This window comes from Mobula hypostoma, chromosome 21, assembly GCF_963921235.1.
Source record: "Mobula hypostoma chromosome 21, sMobHyp1.1, whole genome shotgun sequence".
Classification (NCBI taxonomy): domain Eukaryota; kingdom Metazoa; phylum Chordata; class Chondrichthyes; order Myliobatiformes; family Myliobatidae; genus Mobula; species Mobula hypostoma.
This window is the reverse complement of record NC_086117.1, coordinates 14380454-14393847: the sequence shown is the minus strand read 5'-3', so window position 1 is coordinate 14393847 and position 13394 is coordinate 14380454. Positions and strand designations below refer to the sequence as shown.

General features: G+C 41.6%; 1 protein-coding gene across 3 annotated transcripts in view; it reads left to right on the top strand.

Moving 5' to 3' along the window:
- Window positions 1-1040: 1040 nt before the first annotated feature.
- The window catches only part of LOC134359803 (ras-related protein Rab-14), a 32185-nt gene continuing 19831 nt past the window's right edge, over window positions 1041-13394 (top strand). The window contains exons 1-3 of one of the 3 annotated variants that reach the window (XM_063073465.1): window positions 1041-1200; window positions 2594-2687; window positions 2856-3062. The gene's annotated coding sequence lies outside the window, so the exon portion shown is untranslated. The remainder of the gene's footprint in view (window positions 1201-2593; window positions 2688-2855; window positions 3063-13394) is intronic. The other 2 variants (XM_063073463.1, XM_063073464.1) reach the window with 2 other exon arrangements.

Genomic DNA, 13394 nt, shown 5'->3' with positions numbered 1-13394 from the left:
AAAGTCCCTAGGATTTGGGGACTCATGCCAAACTTCTTCAATGGTCTGAGGCACTGTTGTGCTTTTTTCACCACACAGCGAATATGTACAGACCACATGAGATCCTTGGTGATGTGTATACCGAGGAACTTGAAGCTGTTCACCCTCTCAATCCTGGATCCATTGACGTCTATAGGGGTTAGTCTGTCTCCATTCCTTCTGTAGTCCACAAACAGCTCCTTTGTTTTTGCGACGTTGAGGGAGACATTGTTTTCTTGACACCACTGTGTCAGGGTGATGACTTCTTCTCTGTAGGCTGCCTCATTATTATTTGAGATAAAGCCAATCAATGTATTAACATCTGCAGATTTAATTAGCAGATTGGAGCTGTGGGTGGCAATATGGTCATGGGTATACAGAGAGTAAAGGAGGGGGCTTAGGACACAGCCCTGAGGGGCTCCTGTATTGAGAATCAGAGGTGAGGGAGCCCATTTTTACCACCTGCCGGAGATCTGACAGGAAGTCCAGGATCCAGCTACACAAGACAGGTTGAAGGCCGAGGTCTCTGAGCTTCTTGTCAAGCCTGGAGGGAATTATGGTGTTGAATGTCGAACTGTAGTCCAAGAGCAGCATTCTCACTTTTCATTCTGACGGTTTTGTTTTAATGTACTCTTTCTTTAAAAATTCTGAATAATTCATGCTTACGTGTTTCTTGTGAACGTCTCTGATGCTGTTGCAAGTAGGGGTTTTCATTGCAACTCTGCACACATATACATCAAGCGAGTGAGAATAAACTTGACTCTACAATCAATGGTAATTACATCAGAGTTGTAAATCCAGAAAGTGGATCCCTGTGTAAAATTTCAAATGAAGCTGAGCAGCTGTGGCGTAGGGGGTGGGATGCCCGGTGAGATGAAGACGGTCCGGGGTGCGGCGACCCCACCGTTGACCCTCCCGCCGCTGCAGCCACGGCCCACGGGGACCGCCCAAGCCCAGGCCCGGCCTCTGCGGGAGTGGGAGAACGGACGCTGACCCTTGACCCGCCCCTGTGACGGGCTGCAGGAAACCCCGACGGAAGTAGGCGCCATCTTGGCAGTCGCCGGGAGGGAGACTTCTGAAGAGTGGGGGGGAGGTCGTTCTCTCAGTCCTCCTTTTTTGTATATTTAAAGCGAGGGCGTGAGATTTGAAGCGAGGGTCGTTCGCAGGCGCTTGTGGAAGACGGTGAGACGCGGTGGGAGTTGTATGACGTTCGGGCGGGCGGAGGGAGGGGTAGGTGTGAATGCAGAGGCCGAGGCCCTGCCCTGGCTCCTTGCCCCCGCCCGCCGCTGGCCCTCCGTGGCTGGTTAGGTGGTAAGGGGCGTGAGTGGTGGGTTTAGCAGTTTACCGGGCCTATAAGGCCCCGCTCCGGCCTGGTTGCTTTGCGGTTGGGTGAGGCCGCTCCCCTTGCAGCCTCGTCGGCCTCTTTAGCTCCCGTCTTTCTGCTCATTATTGCCCTCACCCACCCTTTCAGTACTAGTGAAGGGAGGAGGTGGCTCTGTTTTACCTCCCCTACCTCAGTCTTCTTTCGGATATGACCGTGGTGCTGCAGAGAATCTGGCTGCTTTTGTTTTTTTGCGGAAACCACTGTCCAACTGACATTGGAAGGCTAGGTGGGGAAGTGAATTCTGTTGAAGAAGGCTGCATTGCATGGATTATGAGCTATGCTATGCGATTATAGTGTGGTTAGCACCTTAATTTGTTTTTGATTATAGATGTCAACGTATGCAGGGTAACATTTCTGCATGGTATCTGGAATATTGCAGCCCTGGTGACACTGAAACGTTGACACTTCAAAATCTACTGTGTGGTTTTAACGTTCTAGGGCTTAGTTGTTTCATACAGTATATCCTCACGACATTCCTCTGCAGTATTTGGAGGAGTCTTGTGCTCATCTATGTAACAATGGATTGATTTGTGAACTTGGATGTTGCTTCACTCGATAATGACATCACTAGTTTGCTTTACTGGACCCAATTTATTGCTCTTTATACGGATGTAATTCCTGATTAATAGTTTCATTTTTAGTTGACAGTTACTTTCTGACTAGCTCAGATGCCTAATGAAGTGGAAATGTTTTGAAATAATGTGTTATTCAGATTAGTTATTGTTTTATGTGGGAGCAAGATGTTGGTTGTATTAGTATTAAATAACTTCCTTATTTGCACAGTTTTCTATATGTAATAGACAAATTTGCAATCAGTGCCACGAAGTGTTAAACAGGAAAAATAGATATTTTTCATACGGTTGAAGAATATGCATGCTTACAGTTTAAAATTGTCTTCAATTTTAATAAAGTCTGGTTAATGTACAAAACATGGTAATGGACTTAAAGTGCAAAAAATAAAACTGCTAGATTGATGATACAGAAACTCTCTCACTTGGTACTTTTTTTCTGACGTCAAAGCACTCTGTCCCTTACCACTTAGATTTTTTTGTCATCAGACAGACTAAGTGGTGACATCTCAGAGATTGCTCATCGATGTCAAGTTAGGGCAGTTATGTTCTATGTAGCTGTTTCTCCAAATTGCATTGGGTTGAAATTTCTCAAATTGATTTCCCATTTGGATTCTTGCAGCCCGTAAGAGAAGAGTTCCATCCCATGACTCTGGTCCGGATTTGAACTGAAGTTCAGGGTGAAAGTTTGTAACCCACTCCACTAACCCTGAAAGGTATTCTTGAATCCAGCGTTATTGTTCTGCGTATTTCTTTGTCTATATTCTGTCATGTTTATCACTGAACACAGTAAGGAAGGTGTCCTTGTTATTAAATCTCACACAGGGAAGTGATGGTCCATTGTAGAACTCTGTATTCTTAACTATAATTTTCTATTTATTTAGGAATACAGTGAGGAGTAGTCCTTCCAGTCCACACATTTTATGGAGTGGATATACCGAAACTCCTTACAGAATGCACCAGAATTGAACTCAGGAACGCCTCAAGCTGTAATAGTGTCGCACTAACTGCTATGCTACCATAGTGGTCACCTCGTGTACAGACACTCCTGTGCCTAGTGTCACTTCATGGGCATGCAATCTGTGTCTTCGGTATTTATACTTGCTGTTTATTTTTAGTTATTGTGTTACTGCTTTTTTGTGCTGTATCAGATCCGGAGTAACAATTATTTTGTTCTCCTTTACACTGGAAATGACATTAAACGATCTTAAATCTTCTGATGGTACAGACATTTGCTTTGAAATCTATCAAATTATTTAGTGAAAGGAACAGCTAAGTGGAAATCTGGCATCTTATAAATTTAAGCGACTCTTTAAAAAAAATGTTTTGGGTCCTGTAATGGAAGCTGAGGTCTTTCTTTAGTGTTTTTTTTGTCTGTGTGAGCAGATTCTATTAGTTGTGTTGTTTGTATTTTCCTCCTTTTAAAAAGTAAGAATGTTAGCATCAGAGACTAGCTTCTGAGAATTCAGAATCCAAAATGGTACTTCCTGATTGCAAGGTAACTGAGGTGTCTAGTTCTAATTGTGTGGGAAGAAATTACAAAGATAATTCTCATGTAGAATAACATGGGGGGTGGGGGAAGCTCTTGTAGTTCAATAATGAATCATGGGCGTGGAGCGTCTCTAAACTCGCTTTATTGCTGGCAGCTAGAACTGAAATAAGGCGGCACTTGGAAGCTTTCACATCAATGGTAGTAGTTGTTTGTTAAATCTGGGAATGGATTGATTGAATTATGATACCTGACTTCCTGTCAGGTATTTATGGTGCTTCCATTTTATACAACAAAATCATGTACAGGTATTAGTTATTTTAACAATGGCTAGCCGCTACTCACCAATGAGGACTCTGATTTTTGGCTGTTGCATAGCATTACTGTAGCCACAATTGCTGTGAACAACTGAGTTGACAATATAAATACATTTTTAAAAGTATTTATTTTTGCAATTATTTGACCATTTTAGTTGATGTTTGAAATGAAGGCTTCATTCATTCTGCACACGGTCTCCTCCAGGGTTGCACGATGCATTGACAGCCACCTTGACTGTGTGGGTGCAGTGCAAGGTCATGCTGAGAGTTGATGTGGAGTTGCGTAGTTCTACTGTCTTGGTTTGATAGCTGCCTTTGTAAATGATCTCTCAATGCCATCCCATGCATAGAAGATTGTTTTAAAGCAATTGAAAAATTAAGTTATTGAACCAAATAAGAGCCTTTTGGTAATTATTGGAGGACTTTCATGTATGTCGCGTTTACTGCTTTGTTCTGGCATTAAATCCTTTTGTATTCAGGTCTAAGATCTTTCTATACCGCACAGACCGAAAGTGCAGTAAGATAACCTGTGTCACTGAAGGTGTGACATAAAGTCCTGGCTAAATAACTCAATTTGAAAGATTTTACTAATAAGAGAATGTTGCATGATCAGAATGTTTCATGTAAAGTACATTTGCAGGAAGAATTGTATGTTTATTTAAGTTTGGGTCATCACATTAACCTTGAATTTTGGGACCATTTCTTCTGCATTTGTGGAAAAAGCATAATGCAGATCTAATGTGCTACTGTACAGGTCTGTAGGAGTTAGTAACTCCTGTATATATAGACACATTCTATGGCTTTACTGGATAATATTGATGTTTCCACTTCTTAGTCCTTTGCTGTATTAGGGAAATTGACATGAGAGGGTGTCTGCCTAATCAGCAGTCAGTTTTTGTTTTTGGCAGTTCGGAATAATTGGTAGTGTGAAAACTATATATTTGAGAGAAGACATGTTTCATTGCATTTGTAATTATACATGAGCTGTACTCTGGTCACTGCTTTGTCTGGGATGTTGGATAAGCCACCTGTTTGCAATCTTTCTGAGCAAAATTAGGAACATGAATACTGTTTGGTATGCTACATTTTTGCAAAATGTTTTATCTGAAGTAATACTTTTGGTTATAGTATCCATGGTTACCTAAGATGTGGGATAGTTGCTGATTTGGTGAGAACAAAGCAGTTGACAAAAGCACTTGGAATATTTGAGATGCAAGTTTGGTATAAATAAAGTTGGCTGATTTAAACCAGCTTTCACTCAGTAAACACAACAACTAACTTTCCTTACCAGAATTGCATGCTTAATAGCCTCAAATATTTTCAGAAAATAAATTTCTGAAGCCAAATTGAGTTTGATGTCCAGTACAGACAGTTTGGATGAATAAAATTTGTGGTTGTGGTATTTAATTTCCTTCAGATGTATAAAATATGCTTTTGCCTTCTCCATTTTGAGCTGACTGGTATTATTGTCTAGGTGAAATATGTTTTGAGTCTCTAAAAAGAGTTTTGCTCAGCTGAACGTGGAGTGAGCTCATTATTGTATTTAAAAACTACTTCCTTGAAGCTGCTACATTAACCTGTGCAGCATTAAGGCAAGTAAGTAGGTATTGTATATTACAAGTTGTAAAGATGGTGTTCAGTATGGTAATGAATGGATAACCTTGTGATGCTCTCAGCAGTAAACACAAGTAAGGAACTGCTTTGGAGTCTGTCAGTTGCAACAGCCAGATGACGTAGTGTTGTGGAAACGTTTTACCAGCTGAATTACAGAACCATAAATGAGCCTGAAGGAAATTCAATTTCATAACGTTCCATTTTTATATTTCTGTGCTTTCCATGTCTTGATTTGGGAAGGTGGGCTTTCAAAGTACAATTAATGGTTTTACAGAAGATGTGTGTGAATCATGACATAAATTCCTTTTAGATCTAGTGTGTTGCACCTACATTTTTACATAGTTATTTAATGGTTATTTGGCCTGATCTTTTCAAAGCTTCAAATGAAATGGGCCATGAATGGGTAAAGTATGGATCCAAATTTAGTGGCTCCATAAAGTGGTCTAAATTTTGTAATTTAAATTTCTACTTTGGATTTCAAAATTTTCCTTATTCCTTTAACATACACGTGCAGTAAACTTTTTTTGTTCACTGTTTTCCCCCTGGTTTTTTGATACTAGGGCTTCGTCCACACTAGACCGGCAAAATCCGTAACCGAAGCTTTTTCTCTTCATTTTGACCCTCCGTCCACACTGAAACGGCATTTTCTTCCCCCAACAACGGAGCTTTTCTAAAATGCTCTTCAGAGTGTTTAATTCTGAAAACACCGGGTGGGTGTTGTAGTGTGTACATACAGGGTAACCGGAGGTTTTAAAAAACCTGTTGTCCCTTTCATCTGTGAAGAGACTATAGCTGTAGGAAATGTTTCCAGGTTGGCCCCTCTGGGAGTGGGGAAGATGTTGGTGGGGCCACCTGGGGGTCTGTGTGTCCGTATGTGTAGCTATTGTAGTGGCTGTGAGGCTGGTATTGTGGCAGTGAAAAGTACTGGGGGGGAGGGGGAGCCATCATATTCCTCATCATGCAAACCCCTCTGCAACAGAGTTGGTCAGTTTTTCAATGTTTGTCATCAGCCGGGTCATACTGCCCGTGAAATCCCTGTCGGTTGCCTCCATACGCTCCAGTATTTGTTTTTTTAGTTTTAAGTCCTCCTGCGCAAGAGCCAACAGCTGTCCGTCATTTGGCAATTTCCTTTTTAAGTTTTTCTAGTCTGTAACTGGACAAATGCGCACCAAGTATACCATTTCCTCTTCGCCTGTTTTCTGTAGACGTGTCCTGCGCATGCTCAGTAGGAGGAGATTTGCCCAAATACCCGTTTTAATGTGGACGGAGGTATTTTCAAAAACACCTGGTGTGGACACCTATTGTTTTTACTCAAAGCCGGCATTTTCAAAATTATCCGGTCTAGTGTGGACGTAGCCTAAGAATTCATTGTGTGTAATGCAATAAACTTGTACACAGGGCTCAAAATTCCTGCACTCTCCATTTAGTTTTTTTGAGGAGGCTGATCTTAATTTGATATATTGGAAGAGACTGATACTAATTTAGTATATTGACAGTTGCACTTGAGGTCGCAGCATGATTTGTATATATCACAAGAGAATGGGGCCAATGTACTATTGAAGTAGTTCATCTGGTGGGCGTACCTGACATCTAGACTACGCATCTGAAAAAGTTCCTGTGCAAAGTTCAAAGTAATTAACTGGTCAACTTGCAAATTGCATTAGAATGTTTTCTTGCACAGGTCAGGTGTATACAAAATTTAATAGTTGAATGCTTATCTTTAGTTCTGAGATATGGGTCTGCTGTTGCAAATTTTGTGGAATAACTGAATTAGTATTTTCAACTATGGAATTGAATAGGTGCTTTTTGAATTAAAACAACAAATCCTGTATAACGGAGTGGTCACCGAGTGTGTTCATGGTCTTTTGCTGCTCTAGCCCATCCACTTCAAGGTTCGACATGTGTGTTCAGAGATGCTGTTCTGCACACCACTGTTGTAATGTGTGGTTATATGAGTTACCAGTCTGGCCATTCTCCTGATCTCTCTCATTAGCAAGGCAGTTTTGCCAACAGAACTGATGATCGTTGTTTCTGGTGCTATTCTTTGTAAACTCGAAAGACTGAAAGTTCCAGGACATCAGCAGTTTCTGAGATACTGAAACTACCCTGTCTGGCACCAGTGATCATTCCATGGTCAAAGTCACTTAAATCACATTTCTTCTCCATTCTGATGTTAAGTCTGAAGAACAACTGAACCTCTGGACCATGTCCGCATGCATTGAGTTGTTGTTACATAATTGGCTGATTAGATATTTACAGTAATGAGCAGGTGTACATAATAAATTAGTCACTAAGTGTAGATCAAGTAGCTTGAATACAAGTAAACTGCTACAGGAAATTAGAAGCAATTATCAGGACTTTAATGGAGAGTTCATTATCTGAGTTGCAGCATTGTTCTTGTATAACTGACCACTAATTTGCTTTCATCTGAAGTTCTAGTCGTTCTGATCCTTGAAAGGAGAGCTGTCAATGGAAATGAATGACATTATCATAGCCATTTTGTAAATATAGCAAGGATTAAATGCTTTATTCTAGTGCTAGGTTTCAATTCTCTTTCTCTTTCTTCTCCCCCACCCCTAGAAGTGGTTTGTTTGTAATATTGAGAGAAATTAACATTCTTCTATAAAAATGAAAACACTAAATTTCAGAAGTCTGAAGTAAAAACAATGTTGGAGACACTTGGTGGGTCAGGCTTATTTGTCATTTAAGTGTAAAGGCCTGGTATCAGAACTAGGGAAGCAAGGAGCAAACAACACACATAAAAGTTGCTGGTGAACGCAGCAGGCCAGGCAGCATCTCTAGGAAGAGGTGCAGTCTATGTTTCAGGCCGAGACCCTTTGTCAGGACAATCAAGTTTGTTTTAAGTTGCATGGGAGGTGGGGAAAGGATGAATAGGAGAACAGAAATATGTGATGGCGTGATGTCAGGATTGCTGTGGGATAAGTTGCTGAGGTTCTTCTGGAAAATGGGTAAAAGGGCAATTAGAGTCTAAAAATACAAACTCTGGCAAGATGTGTGCTCTGATGTTTGTGATAAACGAACTGGTCAGGGTTTATGAATGAAAAGAGCCAAGCCAAGCAACATCCAGAATGATTGCTTGCTGTAGAAAGGTTGTATCCCAAATAGTGGGCACAAGGGTCGCATAGCAGTTAGCCCAATACCTTTACAGTCAGGGCTTCGGAGTTCAGAGTTCAATTCTGATGTTTGTAAGGAATTTGTACATTCCTCCCCATGAATATGTGCGTTTCCTCTGGGTGATTTGGTTTTCTCCCACATTCCAAAGACTTATCCTCCCACACCCCAAAGATGTACCGGCTAGCGGGTTAATTGGTCGTTGGAAATTGTCTTGTGATTTGGCTTCAGTTAAATAGGTGGGTTGCTGGTGGTGGTGCTGCACATTTAGCTGCAATGGTCTGTTATGCACTGTATCTTTAAAATAAATAAAATGTAAAGGCTCTGTCTCTCAGAATTGTAAATGGCATAATTTCCCAGATAAACAAAGGTAATTCTAGCTATTTTCTCGATTAATTTTTGTTCTTTAAGACTTGTCCCAAATAAGTGGCTGCCCCAATTAACCAGAGGCTACTGTATTTCTATCAGCCCTCCATTCTAGGCAAATCCTGGTGAATCTCTGTACTCCATTCAGTGCAGTTGTATACAGTTTATTTACTAAAATGCAATCTGCCTATTGATTTGTATAAATAGACTCTTCAATAATACAACTTAAAAAGTCCAAAACAAATTGCTATAGATGTAATATTTTGAGCTTTCTTTATTGTATATATTTTTTTGCCTAATTCAAATAGACTTAAAAGGTGTAATTTGAGGAGCATCATCCATCTAAATGATGAAAACTAGCGACTGCATTTACTTTTAATTTTTAGAAATTGGTTTTTTAATGTCGGATAATCATTTATTATCCTGAGTATTTTGATGCCAACAAGATGGATGAAATGCTGTACCTGGGTCTGAATCTGTCTGGAGCATGAACTGTTAATCATTTCCCTTCTATGTCCATTGACCATACTTTGGCCTCCAACTGAGAGCAGCAGATACAAAGATTTTGAGGAACTGTTCATATCCTCATTTTTGTGTAAAGCAAACAAATGACCAAGTATTTAAAATGTTAAGCCACAAAGTATATTGTAATTGGGTACTGTTGTTTATTGCTTGTTGTAAATGCAGAACTGCAGTTTCTGATATGCATGCCTTGCTTACATACAACTACTTTTAATAATGACTTTTCAACAAGATCTTCACTCTAATTTCTTCAACTGTTGACATTACCATGAAGGTCAGGGACAGGTTTTTTTTAAGATTTAGCATTATTCCAATGTTTGAGGATCTGGTAGAGGAATGGGACAAAATAAACGTCTCTCATCACTTTTAGCTTATATGATTGATCACTTCCAACGCCGTGATTTTGAAGTTGCTCAGCTGCTTTGGTTTTGTATATTTGTAAGAGGTCCATGAAACAAGGACAGTGGAGGCCAATAGACATGGTAATAAGGGAACACGAGGTCTGCTGTGTTCACCAGCAACTTTTATGTGTGTTGATGGTAATAAGGGATGTTGGTTTCAAGGATGGAGTTGTTCAGTAGTTCCATTTACTATCAGAAATGTATACAATATACATTCTGAAATTCCCTTTCTTGGTAGACATCCACCAAAATGGAAGAGTGCCCCAAAGAATGAATGACAGCAAAAACATTATAACCCCAAAGCCCCCCACTCCCTTGCCACACACAAGCAGCAGAAAAGCAACAACCCTACCCCATACCCACCCACTTCTGCAAAAATACTGAGCAAGCATGCAATAGCAAGACTTCCAGTAAAGACCATGATCTGCAGTATAACACAAACTAATTGTTCACCCAACAATCCAACATGCCACAGACTTGCTCTTTCCCTAATAAAGGGAAAAAGAGGTGTCCCCTTTCAAAGTGAGAGGGAAGACATAACAAAATAATTGGCTGATTTCCCCTGTTAAAAGTCAGTTGTGCTGCTTTTTTCCGCCCAAGTTCTGTGACTTGAGAATCAGCGACACTCTGGTCCACTGACGAGAGAGTTCGACTTGCCCTGTATAGTCTCCGACAGCCAATCTGTTATTCCTGATGTTTGGTTCTCTCCTGTGACAATTCAGTTGGTGGCAACGGCTTAGAATCAATCTGTCCCTGGAGCCACGAAACTTTGAAGGCGAGCTAGTCTTCTGGGCAGCATCCTGGGGATATTGAAAAGTGGCCAGTCATGAGCCTGAGAGCAGCCCCACCACCACAAAGAATCGAAGTGTGATTGGTACTCCAGGTCATGGTCTTTAACAAAACCCCATCTACTACCTGAAAGGGAGAGATATCTAGAGTAGAAATTAAGCTTTTTTCGTGGATGAGCACGAAGGAGTTGCAACTTAGTGCCATCCTGACTGCCTCTGTCTATCACGAGGAAATCTGCAGATGCTGGAATTTCAAGCAACACACATAAAAGTTGCTGGTGAACACAGCAGGCCAGGCAGCAGCTCTAGGAAGAGGTACAGTCGACGTTTCGGGACGAGACCCTTCGTCAGGACTAACTGAAAGAAGACCTAGTAAGAGATTTGAAAGGGGAAGGGGGAGATCCAGAATGATAGGAGAAGACAGGAGGGGGAGGGATGGAGCCGAGAGCTGGACAGTTGATTGGCAAAAGGGATATGAGAGGATTATGGGACAGGAAGCCTAGGGAGAAAGAAAAGGGGGAGGGGGGGAAAGCCCAGAGGATGGACAGGGGCTGTAGTGAGAGGGACAGAGAGAGAAAAAGAATGTGTGTATATAAATAACGGATGGGGTACGAGGGAGAGGTGGGGCATTAGCGGAAGTTTGAGAAGTCAGTGTTCATGCATGATTTCTCAAACTTCCGCTAATGCCCCACCTCCCCCTCGTATCCCATCCGTTATTTATATACACACACTCTTTTTCTCTCTCTCTCCTTTTTCTCCCTCTGTCCCTCTCAGTATACCCCCTGTCCATCCTCTGGGCTTTTTCCCTCCTCCCCCTTTTCTTTCTCCCTAGGCTTCCTGTCCCATGGTCCTCTCATATCCCTTTCTGCCAATCAACTGTCCAGCTCTTGGCTCCATCCCTCCCCCTCCTGTCTTCTCCTATCATTTTGGATCTCCCCCTTCCCCTCCCGCTTTCAAATCTCTTACTAGCTCTTCTTTCAGTTAGTCCTGACGAAGGGTCTCGGCTGGAAACCTTGACTGTACCTCTTCCTGCAGATGCTGCCTGGCCTGCTGCGTTCATCAGCAACTTTTCTGTGTGTTGCCTCTGCCTATGAGTTGTTCAGAGCCATTTGCAGTCGGGGTTCGGAGGAAGGAAGGCTATACAGTGCTCTAATGAAAGAAAAGTGCCGCTTAGAAGATAAATTTTTGTATACAGGAATGCAGAGAAAATTGTTGGACTAAGACCAAAATTATTTGTGCAGTACATTATGATACTGATTTTCAGGTGATGATCAGCAGTCCTTTATATTGAGCCTGCCTCCTTTCCCTGTGGTAGTTTTTGTATTTTTGATTTTGAATTGGCGACAAAGGAAATATATATATTAGCATGTTAATTGGGGTGGAATGGTGATGTTATTGATCTTATGGTAGTGGTAGAAATGGAAATTGCAATATTTAGTATGTTGGAGAGTACTGGTTGACTTGATACAAGGCAAGTCATTGTCAGAGTTCGGGACTTTTGGAAGCTTCAAGCAGAGTAGTGCAATTTAACAAGATAACCAGTATGTCAGTTTTGACAGGTGTCAGCTTTGGTTCCCTTGATGTTGTCATGACGTTGGTTTGGAAGCTTTAGTGAAAGTGCTCATTGCTGGATAAGTATTTGTCATACTCGAGACTGTGGAATGTTTAAAGATGAAATAACATGCACTATTCACAACTTGAACTCATTACTCCAAATAAGTTTTCACTATACCAATTTTTTAAAATAATAGCCTTTGGTTCATTGCTTCTAACAGTAAATAGTCACAGCATATTTGCTTTCTCTTCTTTCCTTACTAATGCAGTACAGTAGCAGTTCTTTTGAGCCATTTGACATAAGTCTTGCTTAATGCCAGTGCTATTGCCCCAATGCACTTGGGATTTTCTTTGCCCTTCTGAGACATGCAGTTGACAGTACAACAGAAGGGATCTACCTCCACACTAGATGAGATGGCAGGCTTTATAACCTCACCCACCTCAGAGCTAAAACCAAAGTGTGCATGTCTGTGATCAGAAACATGCTGTTTGCAGTCGCATCCCGCATTCTGCAGCACCTTCAGAGCTTGATGGATCGTTTCTTCCAAGCCTGCTGGGAATTTGGTCTATCAGCCTGAAAAAGACACATGTCTTGGGTCAAGATGTGGAGGCACCACCAGTCATTACCATTGAAAAGTACAAATTGGTTGTTGTTCAGCAGTTCAGATACATCTTACATCTTCGGATGTAGAAATTGACAAGTGCATCGAGAAGGCTGCAACAACTCTTGCCTGTCTCACCGCATGAGTATGGGAGAACTCCAAACTCTCCATCAAAAAAAGAGATGGCAATGTATAATGCTTGGTTCACCAGTACACTGCTGTACAATAGTGAGACCTGGACAACATACAGCAGGAGAGAAGGCTCAATACCTTCCATTTAAGGTACCTTCGCATCTTGGACATCTGGAGAAAGAGAGAGTACCCAATGCTGAAGTCCTCTCTTGTGCTGGCCTCCCTAGCATGTATACCCTGCTCAGGCAGGCATCCTCTATGGTGAGCTAGCTTCAGGCAAGGGAATCGTTGGCAACCCACAACTGCGCTACAAGGATGTCTGCAAGTGGGACATGAAGGTGCTGGACATCAACACTGAGTCCTGGGAGGAACTTGCAGCCGACTGCTCCAGATGGAGGAGCACTCTGAAACAATGCCTTGAGTCAGTTGAGGAAGAATTCCTGCTAAAGACAAACAGGCCCATTGAAAGAAATGCTGCATTTCCAGCAGAGCTGAGGTCACTTACT